The sequence below is a fragment of the Mytilus californianus genome, unplaced genomic scaffold, assembly GCF_021869535.1.
Source record: "Mytilus californianus isolate M0D057914Y unplaced genomic scaffold, xbMytCali1.0.p SCAF_11, whole genome shotgun sequence".
NCBI classification, from domain to species: domain Eukaryota; kingdom Metazoa; phylum Mollusca; class Bivalvia; order Mytilida; family Mytilidae; genus Mytilus; species Mytilus californianus.
The window spans coordinates 2,082,668-2,097,385 of record NW_026262593.1 but is presented as its reverse complement, the minus strand read 5'-3'; the positions used below and the strand labels follow the sequence as shown (position 1 = coordinate 2,097,385).

The following is a 14,718-nucleotide window of genomic DNA, read 5'->3' as shown; positions in this document are numbered from 1 at the left end:
GCCATTTTCCTGACCTGGTACAGGACATTTTAAGAAAAAATGATGGTAGTAAGATTTTTATACAGATAGTAGAAAGGCATTTGATATGGTCTGGAGACTAGGTTCTATGTTCAAATTGTTTCAACTAGGTGTGAACGGTAAATTATGGGTAATACTCAATGACTTTCATACAAACACAAAGAGTGCTAAAGTTGTTAACCAACATCAGTCAAATTTTTTTTCCAGTTTTGGAAGGTGTAAGACAAGGCAGTCTGCATTCTGGTTTATTGTATTTAGTGTTTATCAATGATTTAATATTTGAAATTGACAAATGCAATCAAAACACAGGTGTATACAGTATTAATTGCTGTGCACCTGTTTTTGCTGATGACATGTCATGTATTGCCACGCCCCGCTGTCTCTTCGGCGCGAAATTATGTGTTTCGAGTACTCCAGAAATTAGAAATTGGATGTTTTGTTTTAACGCCAGCAAATCAAGTATTATGCAATTCTCCGTGATTACAAGAGACAGCAATGTGAACTTCCACTCGTGTATGGGAAATAATCTGACAATTACGCACATTTAGGTATAGAAGTTAGTTCTCGATTAAAAACTAAAGACAGAGCTATCAATGTATATAGAAAAGGTGAAAACGCATGAAAGGAGTAATGCCAAGAGCAACTAATCCGTCTGTAATAGTTAGATTATACAAAACTGTTGTCTTACCTAGTGTCCTTTATGGTTGCGAAACATGGAGTAACCTCAAATCCTGTGATATAACGACTCGATTGTTTTCATCACTTCATTGTCAAACATATTTCAGCACTTTTAAAAAACTTCTACCATATGTTATATGTGTGAAAGCATCAATGGGATTCATCTGATTATGAGTTTTATTCACAAATGAAAATTGTTCATTTTTCAAAAAACTGTGTATGTAAACTAGCATTTATCTTTCAAGAAGAATATTTTTAGTTCGACTTTTTCCATTCTTCATAGACTCTCATCGCCGCGTCACTATGGATACATCCATGATGTTATTGACATTTTAAGAACATATGGACTTATTCAATATCTTACCGAATATATTGATACTGGGAGTTTCCCTAAAAGACAATTGAAATCGAGTGTTCACTAAAAAATTAACGAATAGCAGTCAGTCAACTGGTTATACCGTATTGCGTCAGATGACAATTTTATGCGTTTTAGAAATATTCACAAGACAGTTTTTATGATCAACTTCTGGAAAAAGCACGATCGTTTGCAGAAATAAGAAAATCCTATTTCATACAAAACTATTACCGAAATACCAAATTCATCAGGAAATAAGTGCGTCGCATGCAACACATACTTTGATGATATTTATGTACAAGGGTTTTATTCATTGTTGAAGGCCGTTCGATGACCTAAAGTTGTTAGTTTCAACAGTGAACAAAACCCACTGTCAGCTGTAAAAGGTCCCGAAATGACAAATGTAAAACAATTCAAAAGAGAAAACAAACGGCCTAATCTATGTACAAAATTATGAACGAAAAAAACAAACAAATCGTCATTAAAGAGCAATAACTCCAATAAAGAATCTTCTAACAATGTTGGATATTGGATTTTATTCTTAGAGCTTGTCCTGCTGATCTTTTTTGCTTATTTAACTTTTTATCTTTGTATAATAGTCAAGTTTTAAAGATATAAGGCAAAAAAGCGCAAACAATGATAAAAAAGTCATTAAAAGGCAATAACTCCAATAAGGAGTTGTCGGACGATTTAGGCCTTGTTGACATATTTATAGTTCTTGTCGTGTTATCCTGTTGCTATTTATGTTTTATCTTTCTATTATAGTTTTCAGGATAATGGATAAAAATACTAAAAATGGGGTAAATATCGTCATTAAAGAGCAATAACTCTAATAAGAAGTCATCGAACGATTTTGGTCATGTTGATTTATTTGTAGATTTTGTCATGCTGATCATATTTATTATTCTAAGTTTCTCTCAATCTATTATAGTTTTCAAGATAAAAGGCACAAAAAAATAAAACGATTGGCAAAGTTCGTCATTTAAGGTTACTAGCTCCTATAAAAAGTCATCTAACAGTTATGATAAATATGAACAACAATAAGTTCGCAATATTTTGAACATTTTTATTCTGTCAGATTTAATCTGTTAATAGCGGTTTTCAAAATAATAGACAAAAGTTGCATTTAACCCCAATGTTCTATTTCACCCAAGTCGGCCATATTGGTAGACCAAATGGGTCACCGGACATCTTTTTAAAACTAGATACCCCAATGATGATTGTGGCCCAGTTTGATTAAAGTTAGCTTAGTTGTTTCAGATGAGATGATTTTTGTAAAAGTTAACGGACGTCGATAGACACTGACGGAAGGCAACGGGGAATGGAAGAGATGCGCGACGGACGACAAGTTATGAGAAAGCTCACATGGCCCTTCGATCCAGGAGAGATAATAAGTAACACGATGAAACAAAAACAAATTCATAGAGAACAAGAGACCAAATGACACAGAAATTAACAAGTATAGGTCACCGTACGGTTTTCAACAATGAGCAAAGTCCATACCGCATAGTCAGCTATAAAAGGCCCCGAAATGACAATTGTAAAACAATTCAAACGAGAAACTTACGGCCTAATTAATGTACAAAATAATGAACAAAAAAATATGTAACACAGCAACAAACGACAACCACTGAATTACAGGCTTCTGACTTGGGACAGGCACATACATACAGAATGTGGCGGGTTAAACATGTTAGCGGGATAGTTTATTCTTGTGTTTTGTCGTTGCACCGCTGTCCGAGGTTAGGGGTAGGGTTGGCGCCTACAAACATGTTTAACCCAAACATTCTTTATGTGTCTGTCCTAAGTCAGTGGTTGTCGTAAGTTCAGGTATGTCATACTTGTGTCTGGTAATTTTTTGTTATATATGAGCCATTAACTCAATTGAACTATTTCCTATTTTTCATGTCGGGGCCTTTTATAACCGACTAAATGGTATGGGTTTTTGTCATTGTTGAAAGCCGTGCGGTTGCCTGTAGTTGCTAACATCAACTTCATTTGAACTTTGGTGGATAGATGTCTCAGTTATCATTCTTACCAGATCTACATATTTTTTTCACTCTCCCTTCAAAAAAGAAGCGGTGATAAAAATGAGCTTGGCTTCCGTTTAACGCCCCTGAGATAAATTATAAACGATTCAAAATCAATCTATACACACTAAATTTTAACCTCATTGTAACGGGGATTAATCTTTTCATCGGAACTATTGGTCTCTTTTTCGAAAAATTATTTCCATACCTGTAATATAAGCTCCGTGTAATAGTACACATATATAAAAAAAAAATATAGCTTTTACTGTAAATACAACAATTATAGTCACCTAGTACATTAAAACATGTTGATGAAACAAAAAGACATTAGATAGTTAATATTAAAGAGAGAAAAAATAGAGAAAGCTTTTATCTTAAATTTTGAGAAAAGGCCAAGTATTCGCTAGTTTTAGGTTTAGATATCCGATATATCATGACTTTTCGCGTAGAAGGATCATTTTTACACACATCGATGTCAATATAATAGAATTTTATGCGACTGTTATACAAGTGAGAGGTTTAGCTAGCTATAAAACCAGGTGTAATCCACCATTTTCTACATAAGAAAATGCCTGTACCAAGTCAAGAATATGACAGTTGTTTTCCATTCTTTTGATGTGCTTGAGCTTTTGATATTGCCATTTGATAAGGAACTTTCCGATTTGAATTTTCCTTGGAGATCAGTTTTGTCGTTATTTTACTTTATTTCCAAATTGATTGATTGCTTAACGCCACTTTGAGTACTATTGGCTTTATCTTGATGGTCAGTTGTTATTTTTGAGACACACCAAACTTAGGCAGGTAAACTGACAATCCTAGTCAATAAAGATTGAAGTTGAACGTATCCTTTACGTGCTATGTTCAAACTCACATCCTCAGTGTTGACATGCTAGTGATACATTAGATGAACTACTTAGATCACTGGGCCACGGAGGTCCCTTTCAAAGAAGCCATTATGCACTCTACCCCAGCAAAAGGATTTAGCGGTAAAAATTATTCTTTCCATATACAAAATATGTTTTGAAAATGTCACAGATGTTCAAAGAAATTATTAGATATTATATTACTTTGAACAAAATGAATGTACAATATAGACATCCTATTCCATTTTTCAATAGTAAAATGAACACAATATTTCTGCTCAGAGGAAAACGTCCATTCAGAGGAAAAGTTTCGTTTTTTCTTTAGGTAAATCTGAATTTTGTTTCATCTGAGAGCGTCGTAGAATTTGACTGGAATATTTGAATAAAAGTCTTAATCCACCGGTTTCTACCTATGGAAATGCAGGAATATGACATTTGTTTTCCATTTGTTTGATGTGTTTGAGCTTTTAATTTAGCCATTTGATAATGCACTTTTTGTTATGAATTTTCCATGGAGTTCGATATTTTTATTATTTTACTTTTTCCTATTCGTGTAATTGATAAAGCAAAATAAAATTCACTGAAACCGAGACCGGAATGTGACCTGTTTCAGAACGATGAAACAATGTCAAAGAAAATGCAGTGTAAGCAAATGTCCGGTTTATTCAACTCTAAACGCCAAAAGAAATGTAAGTATAAAAAGAATATGATATGATTCCTGGTTTATAGCATTTTTTCACAAAATATTTACTACAGCAATGACTTAAAATAATACAACCATTAATTGCAATTTCGAATGGCTCTAAATCAAATACGCCAAGTTTAATAGATTATTGAAATATAGAAGTTAAAAAAACAGTTTTTCTATTTCAAATTCTTATCTTTAGATCAGCCAGAGTTGAACTTCAGTGTATTTAGCATATATTTTTAGGTCCTTTGTGGTCATATATCTCTTCAACTGTTTCGATTCTCATACATCCTTGACACTAAAGTGTTCGGCTTTGAGCGTTTCTGATGAATGTAAATCCAGAAAAGCGCTTTCGGACGCATGAAATTTACAATGTGCTGTTTTCATTTTTTTTGTAGCACTGAGTCAATACCGCTGTTAGTGGACTGTCAGTCTATGATGTTATCATCAACTCAGTAGTTCGAACTGTGGTATTGACATGATTTATAACAAACCTTTCTTTAATTGTCCGTTTAAAAATTTAGAAATTGTTAGAAAAGACCAGGTTTCAACGCCCTCGATAATTTGGCTATTATATTTGGTCTTTTTGGTCATATAGCTCTTCAACAAGATTTTTGTAAAAGTTAACGACGACGACTGGTGACGACGGACGAAGGACCACGCGATGACAAAATATCACTTGACCTTTAAGGCCAGTTGAGCTACAAATCATAGAAAGTTATGGTTGTCGATATGATAGATAAATTCATCATAGATACCAGGATTGAAATTGTGTACACCAGAAGCGCGTTACGTCTACAAAAAACTCATCAGGGACACTCGAATAAAACGAGTTCAAAAGGGCAAAAAAAAAATAGGTTGAAAAGCATTGATGACCCAAAATTCCTAAATGTTTTGCCAAATACAGCTAACGCAATCTATTCCTGAGGTAGAATTGCCTTAGTATTTCGAAAATTAATTTGATTGCTTACTTCCAGCGACAAATAGTTTTGGCATAATGAAGACGCAAACAAATAAACATTGTAGGTTTTTTTTAAGTTGGGCTATTATTTTTTCCTTTGTAAACATTTTCTTTGACTAACTTTAAGATTTTCATTGCGTCGAGATTCCTTGTTAAGAAATTATTTGCATTTGTTTTTATATCCCTTCCGCGACTTTTATTACCGTCTCTGGAATCTTTAGAGGTCGCCTTCGTGGATTTTATTTTTGGTAATCAGTACCTCCTTTAATTTCCGGACGCTGAACCCAAACTTGCTCTGTATCGATTTCATTGGATAGCAGGTCTAGAATTTTTAGGCTTTGGACTTTAGTAAATTTAAAACACCTGATGTTTTCAATCGAGTCCCTCATGTTTTGACATTATTGACGTGTCAGAAGACATATAAGCGCTAAAAAAAATGAGACGTTCTGATGTCTAAAAATGAACACGTTTTGGCGGATAAAATTGTTGTTTACGATTTGGCGAGGTCAAAATAGAACACGTTTGAGTGGAGAAAATAAGCAGAAACATTTGGATAATATGAAATTTGACATGTTTGGGATATTTGTGATTTTAAGAAGACAATAGAGCAAAATGAACAAGTTTCTGCTTGGCGGAAATGATTAAGGGGGTCGAAACAGTTAAGAGTGTCACATATATATGATTAAATATGCACGTACTACATTCAAAATTAAATAATCATTATAGGTTGCAATTCTGTAAATATAGACCATGCAATTTCCCATTTGAACTCCCTTTGCGGCTAAAACTGTGCCACTTTAACTGTGAAGGTTCGTGAAAAATTATATCCCAGAACGGAAAGTTGATATGCACTACTATTTTATTCAAAGGTCAAAATATAGGGCTGTGCGGCATATTTTCAACATTTATATGCCCTAAACTTCTAAGAGTTTAAACTTATACTAAAATTCTATACTAGCCCTACCTCCATTTTTGGACCTCCTAAGAATTAAATTATAGGCGCTACCATGTTTTTCTATACTGGTAACATTCCCAAGTTATGTCTTTATGAGATGAAACACAGAGATCATATCTGGGAACTAGTACGTTAACAAATTAACATATCTATGAATATTATATATCTCCCCAAAAGAGGTGACTTGTGAAACAGCTGTATTTACAAAGTGCAACCTATAACTAATGGATGCAGACTAGTGAATCCATGTGTTATTTCATTAGCTTTCATATTGACTATGAATCTATTGAATCAAACGTATCATGTGATATTTTGTTAAATCTATTTTCGTTTGTTTTAAAATAATAATTGATATTAGTCTAATCATTCTTGTCGCCATGATTGTCTTTGTTCTTTTTTTTTTTTTTTATTAAAGTACAACATCTAAAACAGTTTATAAAATGCAAGTCCTAAACTCAAGGTTACCAAGTTGACCACAAGACTTCCAGCACCTACAAAAAAATGTAACTTTAAAAACAAGAATGTTAAGAAATATAAAACAATCTACAATAGAATGTATCATGACTTGTTTAATGTTAATTCGTAATACACCCTCCTCCATACAAATATAAAATTAAACAAAAGCATTGTAAAGACAATTTAAGAAATATCAATAACAATGACCAGCATGAATAGTTTAAAACGGTTTTCATGTATAAAAGACAATTAAAGAAATATCAATAACAATGACCAGCAAAACGGTTTTCATGTATACCAGTAGTATAAACTTATATATTATTTTAAACAGTTTTTCACTCGATTAGCTAAAATCGTTTTAAGTCAAAGCAACGAGGTAAGCTGAAACTATTATTGTTTTCGTACAAGTTCATTATTTACGAATGATATTTGTTAACCATAACTCTTCAGTTTTTTTGTTGGTGCAAAGATATTATAAATCAAACATATCTTCTTAAGAAGGTCTTTTCACGAACAGGGAAAGCGGCTGAGTTGTACTACTGTGGAACTGACTACTAGAAATATGACAGCTTTTGGTACTGACATTCCAGAAGTTGGAGACTTCGTGAAAGATGATAACCTTAGTTTCTGACATTCCAACGGTAGAGGAAGCGACCTAGTTGTACTACTGAAGTAACACTGAAGGACTAACCACGAGAAAGATGACAACCTTAGGTCTGATAATCCACCAATAGGGGAAGCAACCCAGTTGTACTAATTAAGTAACATTGAAGTACTGACCACGAGAAAGATGATAACCTTAAGTCTGTCATTTCCCCATAAGGGGAAGCAACCCAGTTGTACTACTGAAGTAACACGGAATTACTCACTACGAGAAATATGATAACCTTAGGTACTGACATTCCACCAGTAGAGGAAGCGACCTAGTTGTACTACTGAAGTAACACTGAAGGACTAACCACGAGAAAGATGACAACCTTAGGTCTGATATTCCACCAGTAGGGGAAGCAACCCAGTTGTACTACTTTAGTAACATTGAAGTACTGACCACGAGAAAGATGATAACCTTAGGTTCTGACATTCAACCAGTAGAGGAAGCGACCTAGTTGTACTACTGAAGTAACACTGAATTACTGACTACGAGAAATATGAGAACATTAGGTCTGACATTCCACCAGTAGGGGAAGCAACCCAGTTGTACCCCTGAAGTACTGACTACGAGGAAGATGATAATCGTAGTTTCTGATATTCCACGAATAAGGGAAGTGCCCCAGTTGGAACACTGGCGTACTAACTACTAGACAGATGATAACCTAAGTAACTGTCATTCCACCAGTAGGGGAAACGCCCTAGTTATATTATTGAAGTATTGCCTACCAGAAAGATAATAACCTTAAGATGTTTGCAAAGATGTGCTCAGATCCTTCTGTCAATGAAATGTGCATATGCAAAAATTCATTTGGGGTTTTGGCATCTTGATAACATGTACCTAACTAAATTATCGACACAAAGAACATAAAAATATATAAAACAGAAAGAACTTTTGGATGAGGGTTCAAATTGGTTGATTTATAAAGTAAGAGGCAATATATGCTAGTAATTTGTATGAGACTAAATTATCAGCCATATAACTTTTCTAACGACTGTAAAATTTCAAAGACAGAGAGGCGAATATAAAAAAAGAAGATGTGGTATGATTGCCAATGAGACAACTCTCCACAAGAGACCAAATGACACAGAATTAACAACTATAGGTCACCGTACGGCCTTCAACAATGAGCAAAGCCCATACCGCACAGTCATCTATAAAAGGTCCCGAAATGACAATGTAAAATAATTCAAACGAGAAAACTAACGGCCTAATTTATGTACAAAAAATGAACGAAAAACAAATATGTAACACGAGTCTTACAGAACTACATAATGTACCAACGGCAGAATCATAAAATAAGTACACAGGAAATCTGAAAGGATGAAACATAGAGGCAAAAAATACAAAAGGGACATTCAAACTCATAAGTAGAAAATAAACTGACAACGCCTTGCCTAAAAAAAGAAATGATCAACAGACAAACAAAAGTACTCAAAACCCATCATAGAAAAATAAAGACTGAGCAACACGAACCCCACCAAAAACTGGGAGCGATCTCAGGTGCTCCAGAAGGGTAAGAAAATCATGATCCATATGTGGCACCCGTCGTCGTGTTTATCATGTTAATACCAAACCAGGTTTGAAGTCTTATTCGGTAGGTCACATTCGGGAAATAAATTGTAACATATCGACTGTCATCTGTGAAACGGATATTCCATAACGGTCAACCAACTCGTGATGGTGTCCGTAAAATTTACGAAGTGATGATTTCAACTCCACCACTTGGACTTAACGTCGTTTTGTCGACAATAATGCAGTTGATAGTTTTCATGATTTGATTGCATGATTCCATAGGAGGGACGATACTCTGCAGACGGCACGCATATTGGACTTATTTTATCGAACGGTCGCGGTGATAATGTGTCGTTCATTACAAGCAGTTCGTGCTGTGAACATCACCTGGACAGTCAAAATTTGTCAATTGAAATTCACAAACAAAAGCAGTTAATACAGTTGTAATGATTATACAATTAACATACATGTAAACATAATAAACGAATTTGGCGGGAATATACAACTATATCCCCTTATTCAACTATTAATTCATGGGGCCTTTTTCGTACGACATGCACATTAATTGAATACTCGTTTATTAAAGTCATTTGAATAATTTTGAGCTTCTTTACGAGTCAAAACTTATAAAAAAATTATCAGAAAAAAAAACATGAGAAAACACACTAACGAAGCCGACCAAGATGCCGAAAAATAAACAATCTAAAAATTAAAAGCAATTTATATTTTTTTGAGTGAACATTTTCATTTTATCTTGAGTATATTCAAAATTCACAATAAATGGTTTGTATGGCTAAAGTTTAGTATTTACTCACGGATTTAACAACTTTATTCGGAAATCGTAGTTTTTTAGCGTGGGACTATACAGCAACGGATGGAGACTTAAGGAGACCTTTTATGTTTCAGGCCGTTTGAACAATATTCGTTAACATTTATAAATTTCGATGTTTTTTACTAACGAACTAACGAAATATGCCTTGTATTTTTTTTTACTGACCTCGGATTAAAATTCGAACAAATCGATCTTTTACAATATTTGCCAAAACGGAAGCTTAAATCAAACCACGTGACCTGAAAAGTTTTTGCACACGGCACCCTGGCCGTCGTCTCTCCTCTAGCATGATTCGATGAAAACATCTTATATTGTAAAAACAAATAAATTTTAATACGATAAGTAGCATGGCAATACTGTAAAATTTCGTTTGGATTTTTTGCGATTTTTTGAGATGTGTCGATCTTTCATTTAACTTAAGGGGTTACTAGTAGTGTCTTCTTTAAATACAAGAGCAAGTGCAAGAGCCTATGATTAAAACAATATATAATTTTTAACCTGCCACTGCTTTTTAAAAAAATTTGAAAACAATACGTCAAGGTAAATTTGTATAAGGTGTATAATTTTAAAAGTGAGACATACGTTTTGTCCTCATAAGACACATGAAGTGGAAAGCCCATTTATAGTAACGTGTCGGTATATATAAAAGGATAACTAAGATCTAATATACTTACCACAACCGTAATGGTAAATAGCCTTCCTGGCTTCCGTAATGGTCGTACCTGCATCCATATTGCAGTCTGTGAAAGCTTTATCCAAACAGTCTATAAAGGTTTCAACTGCACTGTTTTTAAAATAAATAAAATAATGAAATATCAAAGAAGCGAATCTAAATATCAAAATTACATATTGATATTTTAAACATGTACCACTGTTTTATGCATTTATAATTAATATATTTCTACAGAAGTATCGAAGTTATTTTTTAACTGAATCTGCTGCCGATAGTCAATTTGTTTTTCTAATAATTCTAATTTGTTTATCAATAAAGCACTCTTTATATAATTAAGTGGGCAAATAACAAAATCTGACCTGCAAACTTTCGCCATGTCTTGCACTGCCTGTGTTATTGAGCTCATGTATGCTGAGTTACAGGACTCTATTTTTGAAGTAGAACAATTACCATCTCCTATATAATGTATGAACAAAACTATTTTGATAATTTATTTTGTGACAGCTTAGGTTTTCGTGCCAAATATTTTTCTATTTTTATCGAAAGGCTTTAATATCATCGTGTGTGTCACTGAATATTGAAACCACTGATTTTACGCAAGCATTGTATGTGTGGGCCTCTCATTTGGGAATGTACACACTTTTAATATACAAATTGCATTGATGGAATACATATTTTTGCATTAAAGTTTATAGGAATTTGTTTTAAATATCTTCTTTACATAATCGAAATGAAATAGTTCATATAAAAGAATAATAAATGATTAGATTTAATATCAAATATTGTTTAAACTCTTTCGAGAACTCATGCATACCTGATTAAGATAAAAATCACATACGATTGATTTTAGTCGTAAGATATGTTTACAGAAAAGAGCCTTGTTTTTTTTTTTTGTTTTTTTTTTATTTGTTTTTTTTAACTTTTTTCCACCGACCTAAATTAACCCATAATGCTTTTTATGATTTATCTAGCACCCCGAAGACTTTAGTGTATATTTCGAACACCGACATAGGATAGAGATAGAGAAAAAAACAACTTAGTATGCATTAAAATATAAAAGATACAATAAAGATTAAAGGGGCACTAGCTACAAGATATATAAAAAAATAAAAATATATTTTTTTTTGTTCAATCATTAATGAAAGTGAAATAGTGAAATAACAATTCGCTTTTAGCAGCCAGTTTGGTTTAATTTTGTCGAAATAAGCTAAGAAACATCGATGATGAATTATTCACTTGCAAGTGAATAATTAGATCTCATTAAATCCGTATTCATGTGACCTTCAATTTAACCTCTTAGCTAGAGATGGATTACACATGAATTATGCTTGTTCAGTTGTTAAAAAGAACATTGACAGGGAAACAAACGTAACTCATTTGATTGACTAATTCAATCCACAAAAACTCATTCTTATACAGGTAAAAACGATGATTAACACATTTTTAACCTATAATATGAAATTAAACAGACCTAGCAAAATTCAATTGCATGAGTTCGCTATCTATTTATACCTATATTTATGTTTATATCGCTTATATGACCGTCAACAGTCTTCGGAGGTCAACTCGATAATTCATTAGATGACATCTAGACTAAAATACACACAAAACAATGCTACATATTATCGAGCCCATGTCTTGTAAATTATTTATTTTAGACTCTTTATAATTTGGATATACGTTTTAGTATGTTATAAATCAAATATGAGAATTTGAGTCAAATCGGTGAACATGAAATATGATAGCCAATGCCCCTTTAAAGAAATATCTCACCCTGCACTATCGTACAAATAGACACAAGACAAATACCAAGGGCAATGCCAGACATGGTGTACATTCTCGTGGTTTTCACTCTGCATAAAAAAACAACCATATAAAGATGTAGTAAAATAAAATATTCAAATAAACAAATACAACCATTCAATCGAATTAAATTTGAGAAAATGAAAAACTATCACGATAAAGCTAATTCCTCAATGCTTAATTAATAAAATGAAACAAACACGAATTTACTGAACAAAAAAGAATCGTACCTGTAAACCAAAGGAAACGAAGAGTTCAAATTTGTAATAGTTTTTTTCATAAGAGAATGCATATAAACAATATTTCACAATTTAATAACACCCATTCAACAAAAATAAAAGTTAATAGTTCAAAAGAATACAACCATGAATTATTTTCATTGATTCATTTTATCATATACAACAATGCGTAATTAAAATACATAAACCATTTTTTTTTCTGAAAAAAAAAATCAAGATCTATATAGAGCCTCCAATGTTCGAATATATAGAAAATATTACCTGTTCGGTGTAAATAAATGTATGGTATTGTCGAAGAAGAAGCTTTGGGGGATTTTCATACGCTCTTAATATTTATATACGTGTCCGATTTGTCATTTCACTATTTACGTATGGCCAATCATTTTATTGCTTACAAGTCGCAGATGTTTGATAGGTTTAAGGTACAAAATAAAAGAAAGAAGATACCAAGGACTGAAAAAGCAAAATAAATATGATAGTCTTTAGAAAATAGAATGGACAATAACAGAACGACAATAGCGCTTCACCCTTGACTCAAACTTTTTTTTTGTATTGCAACACTGGATTTAAGTTGTGTGTCAGATGTAAAAAGTAGCTATCTGAAGACAAAAAATATTATATAATTGTGTCAAATTAAGGCGTCTGACTTGAAATGTAATATCGCTATGTTATTTCTGCAAATATTGATAACATAATATTTCTGTAATAAAATGTTTTATTATTTTTCTTTTATTTACTCAATACTTGCTGAATACAGCATGCAACTTATGGCTATTGTATCAAGCAAACACTTATTTCATTCAACTATCTACGGTTACGCAGTGTGTTATAGTGCTTGCTTAGCAGTCGTAAATACATGTGATTCCTTCGTGTCATATATAGTGTATAACAAACTAACGGCAGCTGCTTACATTTGTTAAATTTGTAAAAAGGTAATAATTTATATATAAGAGAGGCAGTTTTTTAATGTTGTATTAGACATTTTCGAAAACTATTCAACACCGACGCTTACACCTACACCTATGCCTACAGGTAACCTTTTTGAGAAGGGGTCATCTCAATATGTACAACGATCACACGCATTTATATTATATTTTTTTTTCTAATTTACATTCTAAATACTGTATAAAACTTTTTATTTTGAATGATCTGCTACTTTATTATCTCTGTTTAGTTGCTGAGAATTAGCCGGTCTTAACATTGTACTTTGTAAAAAAAAGGGGGGCTTTGCGTAAATTAGTAAGATTTTAATCCGAAACAGGAACGTGTAAAGTCTTTTATAGCGTGAAACTGAATGTATAAGTATATAGATGATAGTATGTGTTATCTGAGTGTAATCAGGGGTGTACTGAATTTTGCACCGGTGTCGAAAATGCATTGTAAAATTCCGTACACCCCTGATAACACTAGGAAAACGAATTTATTAACTTTCCTTTACTAATCTTTATACCTGGGTATAAAGTTGAAAAATTCTTTTGAAGAACTTCCACTTCACATGAATTCAACACTGATGTTGCTGTGCGTTGTCAAATATAACTTTGATATACATGTATTTTTTTTGTAAAAGGGGGGAGGGGTCAAAATTTAATTTTTCTGTTTAGTTTTTGGACATTGTATTTTGGGGAATTTCGGCCAAAAAAAGTTTTTGTTTTATTTTGGCAACATTTAGTGTTTTTGTAATTTTGTAATTGTTTTATTACTTTTTGCATTTCGTTTTTACTTTTTGCAGTTTTTTTTTGTGGAATTTTACACAACAACCATTTTTATTTTACACTTGAGTCACCGAAACGTCCATTACACATCCTAAGACCTGTTGATTTACATTGATTTGATATATGCTCGCTTCATCAGAAATTAGATACTTTATCTATATTCCGAATGCTTTCTGGCAATTCAATTCGCCAATTGTATATTCTACCGCAACACTCACGGTATTCCGTTTGAAAGATTGAAAAGAAATGAATGGAATATCACATATTCATACTTAAAATAATCCAAAACTA

The 14,718-nt window shown here is 32.7% G+C and overlaps 1 long non-coding RNA gene across 1 annotated transcript; it reads right to left on the bottom strand.

Moving 5' to 3' along the window:
- Positions 1–3,326: 3,326 nt before the first annotated feature.
- On the bottom strand, positions 3,327–13,052 carry LOC127719361 (uncharacterized). The gene is made up of 5 exons (XR_007990233.1): positions 12,977–13,052; positions 12,447–12,526; positions 11,033–11,129; positions 10,675–10,784; positions 3,327–7,039 (listed from the first exon to the last, which is right to left on the bottom strand). It is a non-coding gene; the product is annotated as an uncharacterized LOC127719361 (long non-coding RNA).
- Between the last annotated feature and the right edge of the window lie 1,666 nt (positions 13,053–14,718).